This window comes from Rhinopithecus roxellana, chromosome 17, assembly GCF_007565055.1.
Source record: "Rhinopithecus roxellana isolate Shanxi Qingling chromosome 17, ASM756505v1, whole genome shotgun sequence".
Lineage (NCBI taxonomy): Eukaryota > Metazoa > Chordata > Mammalia > Primates > Cercopithecidae > Rhinopithecus > Rhinopithecus roxellana.
In genome coordinates, this window is record NC_044565.1 from 98589433 (window position 1) to 98597241 (window position 7809).

Genomic DNA, 7809 nt, shown 5'->3' on the forward strand with positions numbered 1-7809 from the left:
GAAAAACATTCCTGTGGATATCCAGTACTGACTACAACTAGCTATAAACTCCTTCCAAAACCAAACATATACATTAAAAACATGTAATAACTAAACTATAAGACCAATAAAATTCAAATTAAAAACATTAATTCACTGTGATAAAGCATGTTGTTCTGCCGAAACTAGATCTTCAGTATTGGTTTTAATAGGAAAAAGATGAGCCTCAGGTCAGGTTCTGTACTGAATAATTTTTTGTTGGTATTTTGGCTTCAGTAATTCAGATAATGCCTGTTAGCATAAGTATGTTATTAATTATTTCAAAGCTTTGCTTGCTGGTTCACAACAAATAGACCTCATATTTTTCCAAAACATTGCCAACAAACAATCTTCAAGTGCCAATTTTAATTAAGTGTCATTTGATAACTCTGTAATGCTGTCTTGTTTGCTTGAAAAGAAGGTTATGATTCCAGCATTATTGAAAATCCTGATTGCCAGAAGCAGGTCTCATTTCATGTGTCTGGCCATGCTTACAAGGAATGAGCGGTGACAGTTTGGCTTGTTCAAAGATGGTATCTGTAGAGGGTGTCTGTACAATTTTGGAGTGCCTGTGCAGGAGCATATTGTGAATTTGATGGGCATTTCTGTCCTTGTGCCCTCTGATGGCTCAGCTCTCCCATCACGTTTCTTCCTGTGACACCTTCATTAATGCATCACCCCCTCGACATCATTTGACTTTCATTTAGTGAAAATAACATTTATAAAAACAAATGTAAATGTCCACATGGAAACTGTGTTCCATTCTTGGAATGAGTGATCTTTAAAATGCCTAAATATGCCTGTCATGCAATGCATTATAACTGAAATGCAACATAATTTTTAAAACATTCTTTTATGAAACATTGAAAGTTTTTGTCCATGAGCTCCAGTCTGAGAATCACACACCATGTATGCTCATTTCCTAGCATCCAGTATGTAGGGAGTGGCACAGCTCTTTCAAGGACTCTCCACTATTGAAAACCTTGGTCCTGGAGTCATCTCTCAAATACATGCCTAGGCTCCACTCTCAGCACCTTTCCACTGGAACCTGAACATAGGCCCACACTCCTGTTTCTGTGTACCCCACCCACAGATATAGAACCATCTATTTCCCAGCACCCAGATTTCCCCAAGAGAGGTTCACCAGTAAGTAAAGTAATGGCTGTGAGTCCTACATCTAATTGTTTTGTTTTACCCTGAGAAGACAAACCTCATCACCCTCTCTGAATAGATTAGGAAACTGTAGCCCAAATATTTTTGTCCAAAATCATGGGGAGAAGTTATGGATCTCCCAGTTTATGCTTTTCGCATTAAAACACTCTGCTTCATCTGAGTAAGACATCTAGAAGCAGAGGATTCTCACATTATGCATATGATTAGAAAGGGAAGAGGGTACACAACAGGGAATAATCAAGGGCCATTTTTCTTCTCTATTAAGATGAAATACTACCACTTCCTATTTTCAAATGACAACAGCAACAATAACAACATGCTGACAAGGCAGAATTTTAGAGGAACTTCTCTAGCCTTTACCATTTGCTCAATTTGCCATAGTTTGAGAAGCAATGATTAAGAGAAAGGTTTTGTTTTTAATCACAAGATTCTAAAATCTATTTAATTCAATAAATACATAATGGGGTACCTATCAAGACAAAATTTAAATGTTGTAATTGTACTTTAATGACAAAACTGGTATTTAGGAATCAGAAACTTTTGACACCGACTTCCTCAGTTCTGGAGAAATCAACAGGATTACACAGAAATCATGGAAATGCCAATGATTGTTCTCAGAGAAAACTGTGATTCCCCCACAAATGTGAATGCAGATGGTGCAGACTGAGGTTTGCATTTATTAGTTGGGTAAATTTGATCCATCCATGGTAAGCCGGGATGTGCCCTCAAAGATTTTGATAACTGTTCTAACAAGCAAGTTTAATAATTAATGCTCCTTACATGGCATTATTTAAATAAGAATACTGCAGACTTGGGAAAATATATTGTTGACTACTGCCACTGACTTTTCTAGAGTTCCCTTGAAATAAATGGAAGTTCATATTGAAGAAGAAATAAAACCTTCTCAGGCTCACAGATTAGTGTCTGTGGGTCGCAGAAGCGGCCACTGCTGTGACAATGTACATTATACTTGGGGTGGTGCTTCTATTACTTCATCAGCAATCCATAAATGAATCTGGCCTTGCTGTACTTTTGAAGAGGAGACTGCTCACCAGCAACTGGGAGAAATGAATTATAAGATAACGTGATAATGTGGCATTGGGGGAAAACAATGGTTTAGAGCTGAGTTGGTGGACAGGATAACAAGTGACTACCAAGATTAGTCTGAAGAACCTCTAAGCCTTCCTTGGGGAACCCCTCTGGAAAAGAAAACTAGGAGAAAGATGGATTTTCAAAAAAAATCATTCATGAAACATTTAGTACCCCTTTTAGGAACAAAATAAGGGGGCCTTTCCAGTCACATTTACCATTTATATGATAAATGTGCCAGATACATGCTTGGAATTAGATATACAAAGGTAAATAAAACATGGCCCCTTCTCCCAAAGCAGCTAAAATCTACTGGGTGGCCATTTGTGGGTGAATGCTGTGAGTGTGTGGTGGGGAGGCCCTAGGCAGGTTGGGAGGGTTGCATTTTAACAGCAGGATGTCAAAGTGTGAGTAGCCATTTCCAGGTTCATAATCTGTCTGTATAAGAGGAAAGTTTTTGGTGCCTCAAATTGCTCCTTCTCTGGAACAAGCTACTGGTTAACCTAGAGCAACTAGGTTAACACACAAGGACATAGCAAAAGCCACTCCTCAGTCACAGGCTCTGTGGGAGGAAGAGATTGCTCCATGGAAACTGTAGCTTTTCCCACTCTTTACAAACTAAATAGATAGATTTTTAGAAACGAAAAAGACGAAATTAACATTTGTTAAAAATATCAGGAGAACGCAAATCATAAAGTGAATGTCTGTGAACTGAATAATTAACCTCATCTACTAGTAATGAAGAGAAAGTTTATCCTGTGGTTTAAGCCTCTGTGGTCTTTCCCACTGACATGGTGAAGTTTCTTCTTCAGGGTCACCTGGGTTGAGGGCAAGTGCCTATGAGTCCTACAGCAGAGAGAGCAATGGAGAATCACCCCACGTGTGGCCTCATGAAAAATGATGATGGCTCACTCGGAAAATCAAAACACACTATTTCTGCCTAAAGAGGTCGAGAGAAAGCAAACTTCAGATTTAGGAAAAGCCATCTCTTTTCCCACTTCTCTCCATCATCATTCAATTTATTGACAAGCTATTAAAACGTTTTAAATGGCTGGCCACATATACAAGTCAGAATTGAGTTCTTTTGGGGGCAATAGGTCAGAGGAAAAGGAGCCTTCTAGACCTTGATCAGCCTCTTTGGACTTGTGATTGAGAAAAGTTAGCTGTTTGACAGAGCTAAGGGTGTTTCGTTCCCTTAACTGCAGAGATTCGCTGTATTTACAATGCAATTTCCTCAAGAGTTTCCATGTTCAGAAGACTAGTGAAAGAAAAATAAAACAAATACAACAGGAACTACTTCACCTATGGTCACCAATGTTATCTACATGGTTGAAAAAGAATGGGCAGTTCTTTAACCTCCTAATTTCCTTATACTATTGACCATTTCCCTCTGTTAAAGTTCTCCCCTCCCTTTGTTCCCACTCTTTTCTGATTCTCCGTCAACTTCTCTGACCTCTCCTTCTCAGCATCTTGCACAGATTTCATGCTTCAGCCCATCGTAGGGTAACATTCACTCTTTCTCTTCTGTCCCTCTTCCTCTGTGTCAGTGAGATTTGCATTTTGTTTTAATCTGGACTGATGTAACAGGCTTCTTCTTGGCCTCCTGATTTAATTTTGCTTATCTACCATTCAGCCTCTATATAACTGCCAGAGAAATCTCTTCCTTACTTCAAACCACTTCAGTGTCCCCCATTGTCCATAAAACAGACTCCTTGGTCAGGCATAAAATAATTTTATGATCTGCCTCCCGTATAACCTCTCCAAACTTAACTCTCACCACACCTCTCCATATGTGTCTCATGATCTGGTCATATAGAATTATTTGCAGTTCCACAAGGTTGGATTAATGTATTAATCCATTTTCACACTGCTGATAAAGACATACCCAGGACTGGGCAATTTACAAAAGAAAGAGGTTTCACTGGACTTACAGTTCCACATGGCTGGAGAGGCCTCACAATCATAGTGGAAGGCAAGGAGCAACAAGTCCCGTCTTACATGGATGGTGGCAGGCAAAGAGAGAGCTTGTGCAGGGCAAGTCCCATTCTTTAAAACCATCAGATCTCATGAGACCCATTCACTATCATGAGAACAGCACGGGAAAGACCCACCCCATAATTCAATCATCTCCCACCGGGTACCTCCCACAAGACGTGGGAATTATGGGAGCTGCAAGATGAGATTTGGGTGGGAACACAGAGCCAAACCATATCATTCTGCCCTGGCCCCTCCCAAATCTCACGTCTTCACATTTCAAAACCAATCATGCCTCCCCAACTGTCCCCCAAAGTCATTAACTCAAAAGTCCACAGTCCAAACTCTCATCCAAGACAATGCAAGTTCTTTCTGCCTAGGAGCCTATAAAATCAAAAGCAAGTTAGTTACTTCCTAGATACAATGGGGGTACAGCCATTGGGTAAATACAACCATTCCAAATGGGAGATATTGGCCAAAACAAAGGGGCTACAGGCCCCATGCAAGTCCGAAATCCAGCAGGGCTGTCAAATCTTAAAGCTCCAAAATGATCTCCTTTGACTCAATGTCTCACATTCAGGTCACACTGATGCAAAAGATAGGTTCCCATAATTTTGGGCAGCTCCACCTCTGTGGCTTTACAGGTTACAGACTCCCTCCCAGCTGCCTTCATGGGCTGGCATTGAGTGTCTGTGGCTTTTCCAGGTGCACGATGCAAGCTGTCAATGGATCTACCATTCTGGGGTCTGGAGGACAGTGGCCCTCTTCTCACAGCTCCACTAAGTGGTGCCCTAGTAGGCACTCTGTGTGGGGACTCCGACACCACATTTCTTCTGAAATCTAAGCAGAAGTTCCAAAACCTCAATTCTTCACTTTTGTGGACTCACAGGCTTAACACAACCTGGAAGCTGCCAAGGCTTGAGGCTCGCACCCTCTAAAGTCACAGCCTGAGCTCTACCTTGGCCCCTTTCAGCCATGGCTGGAGTGACTGAGATGCAGGGCACCAAGTCCCTAGGCTGCACATATCACAGGGACCCTGGGCCAGCCCTTGAAACTACTTTTTCCTCTTAAACCTCTGGGGCTGCCACAAAGGTCTCTGACATGCCCTGGAGACATTTTCCCCATTGTCTTGGTGATTAATATTCAGCTCCTTGTTACTTATGCAAATTTTTGCAGCCAGCTTGAATTTCTCCTCAGAAAATGGGATTTTCTTTTATATTGCATTGTCAGGCTACAAATTTTCCAAACACTTATGCTCCATTTCTCTTTTAAAACTGAATGCCTTTAACAACACCCAAGTCAACTCTTGAATGCTTTGCTGCTTAGAAATTTCTTCCACCAGATACCCTAAGTTATCTCTCTCAAGTTCAAAGTTTCACAAATCTCTAGGAAAGAGACAAAATGCTGCCAGTCTCTTTGCTAAAACATAACAAGAGTCACCTATGCTCCAGTTCTCAAAAAGTTCCTCATCTCCATCTGATGCCACCTCAGCCTAGACCTTATAGTTTATATCACTATCAGCCTCTTTGTCAAAGCCATTCAACGGGTCTCTAGGAAGTTTGCCACATTTTCCTGTCTTCTTCCAAGCCCTCCAAACTGTTCCAACCTCTGCCTGTTACCCAGTTCCAAAGTCGCTTCCACATTTTCTGATTTCTTTTCAGCATGCCGTACTCTACTGGTTCCAATTTACTGTATTAGTCCATTTTCACACTGCTTATAAAGACACACCAGAGACTGGGAGATTTACAAAAGAACTTACAGTTCCACATAGCTGGGGAGGCCTTACAATCATAGTGGAAGGCACGAGGAGCAAATGACATTTAACATGGATAGCAGCAGGCAGAGAGAGAGCTTGTGCAGGGCAACTCCCATTTTTTAAAACCATCAGATATCGTGAGACCCATTCGCTATCACAAGAACAGCATGGGAAAGACTCACCCCCATAATTCAATAATCTCATACCAGGTCCCTTCCATAACACATGGGAATTATGGGAGCTACAAGATGAGATTTGGGTGGGGACACAGAGCCAAATCATTATCACATACCATCTCTCTGGAATGCCCTTACGAGCTTTGCCAGACCTGCCTCACCTAGTCCTAGAAGCCTTCCCTGATCAGACTTGTGGCACCACCCAATATGGGTGAGATGTCATTCCTTTCTGATCTTCCTTAATGCTCACCACTTGTCTTCATTATAACATCCTCTTGTAAGGGTTTGTATAGGATTCAGACAGAAAATTATATTCACTATAAGTATTACAGGAATAAAAAATTTATTGTAGATGTTAGCCCTTACACAAATATTCGAGGAGCTGAGGAAGAGAAAATTTGGAAGGGAGAGTTGGATGGTCAAAAAAAATTGGCCACTAACCAGGTGCCCTGAAGCAAAGGTGTGGGTCAACCAGCAGGAGCTTGAAATGAAACGGAAAAAGCCACCAAAGTGAAACCACAAAAGGAGAGCGCATGAAGTCTACAAAAATTGTTTTTCCTGGGAAGAGTTGCCTGTGCAGAAGATGCAGTTTTGGTATGTCCCCAGCCAAGAACCTGGTGGTAGGCCTGGGGCGACTGTTTGAAGACAAGTTGGAGGGGAAGAGGAGGTGCACCTCTGCATCTATCTATCACCATAGCCGATGGTGACAGCCTTCTGAGAGTAATGAATTCTACTTCGTTTCTGTAAGCGAATCTCAAGCAAGCTCTTTCAAGAAAACAGTCAAGGAAGGTTATTGTCCTGGGAAATAAAATTTCCAGCTTTGGCCAAGTTCACCTAACAGAATCCAGCACACCTTCACTGTCTGTACTCTAGACTATGAGGTAAGAAGACAGGGAGTATGTTCCATCCATTTTAAATTATTCAGCATCAAGCAGAGTGCCTAAGACGTAGCAGAGACTCAATAGAGATATGGACAATGAATGAAGAGCACTAAAATGGCAGATATGGCCTTTGTGTTTTCAATGATTCTCAAAGCATATGGTGGAAATGGTGCTACACATTCTTGGGACCAAAATCTTTCATGTGTCATGCAAGACTGGACTCCAGTGACTAAATGATTGTAAACAAATTTCACTGTGAAAATAAATGTAATTATATACATCAACACACTTAATTGAAATTTCAAAAAGTAAGACAATGTTAACTAAAATCAAGTTTGCCTTTTTCCTTTAATGTTATCCACATCTTCAGTTTTATTGTGTTTTGTTTTGGCTTTAAGGTGATCATTCGTTTTTGGTTTTCTGTTTGTTGCGGCTGTTGATTTTAGGATGCTGACAGTAATGTATAATGAAGGACCATATTATGTCAACAGATTTATACTGAGGTTAATTGTTCTTACCAGAAAATCAATATGTTTGAAAGTACATCTGTTTTCTGTTTTAAGTCTACTCCAAGAATGCCAAAGTTCATACTCATCTGCCTTTACCTCAGAAATAAAAGCAAGTCTCCAGCAACAAAAACAGAAGGGTAAATTCAGAGTTATTAAGAGTCCTCGGCTGGGCACGGTGGCTCACGCCTGTAATCCTAGCACTTTGGGAGGCCGAGGTGGGCAGATCACAAGGT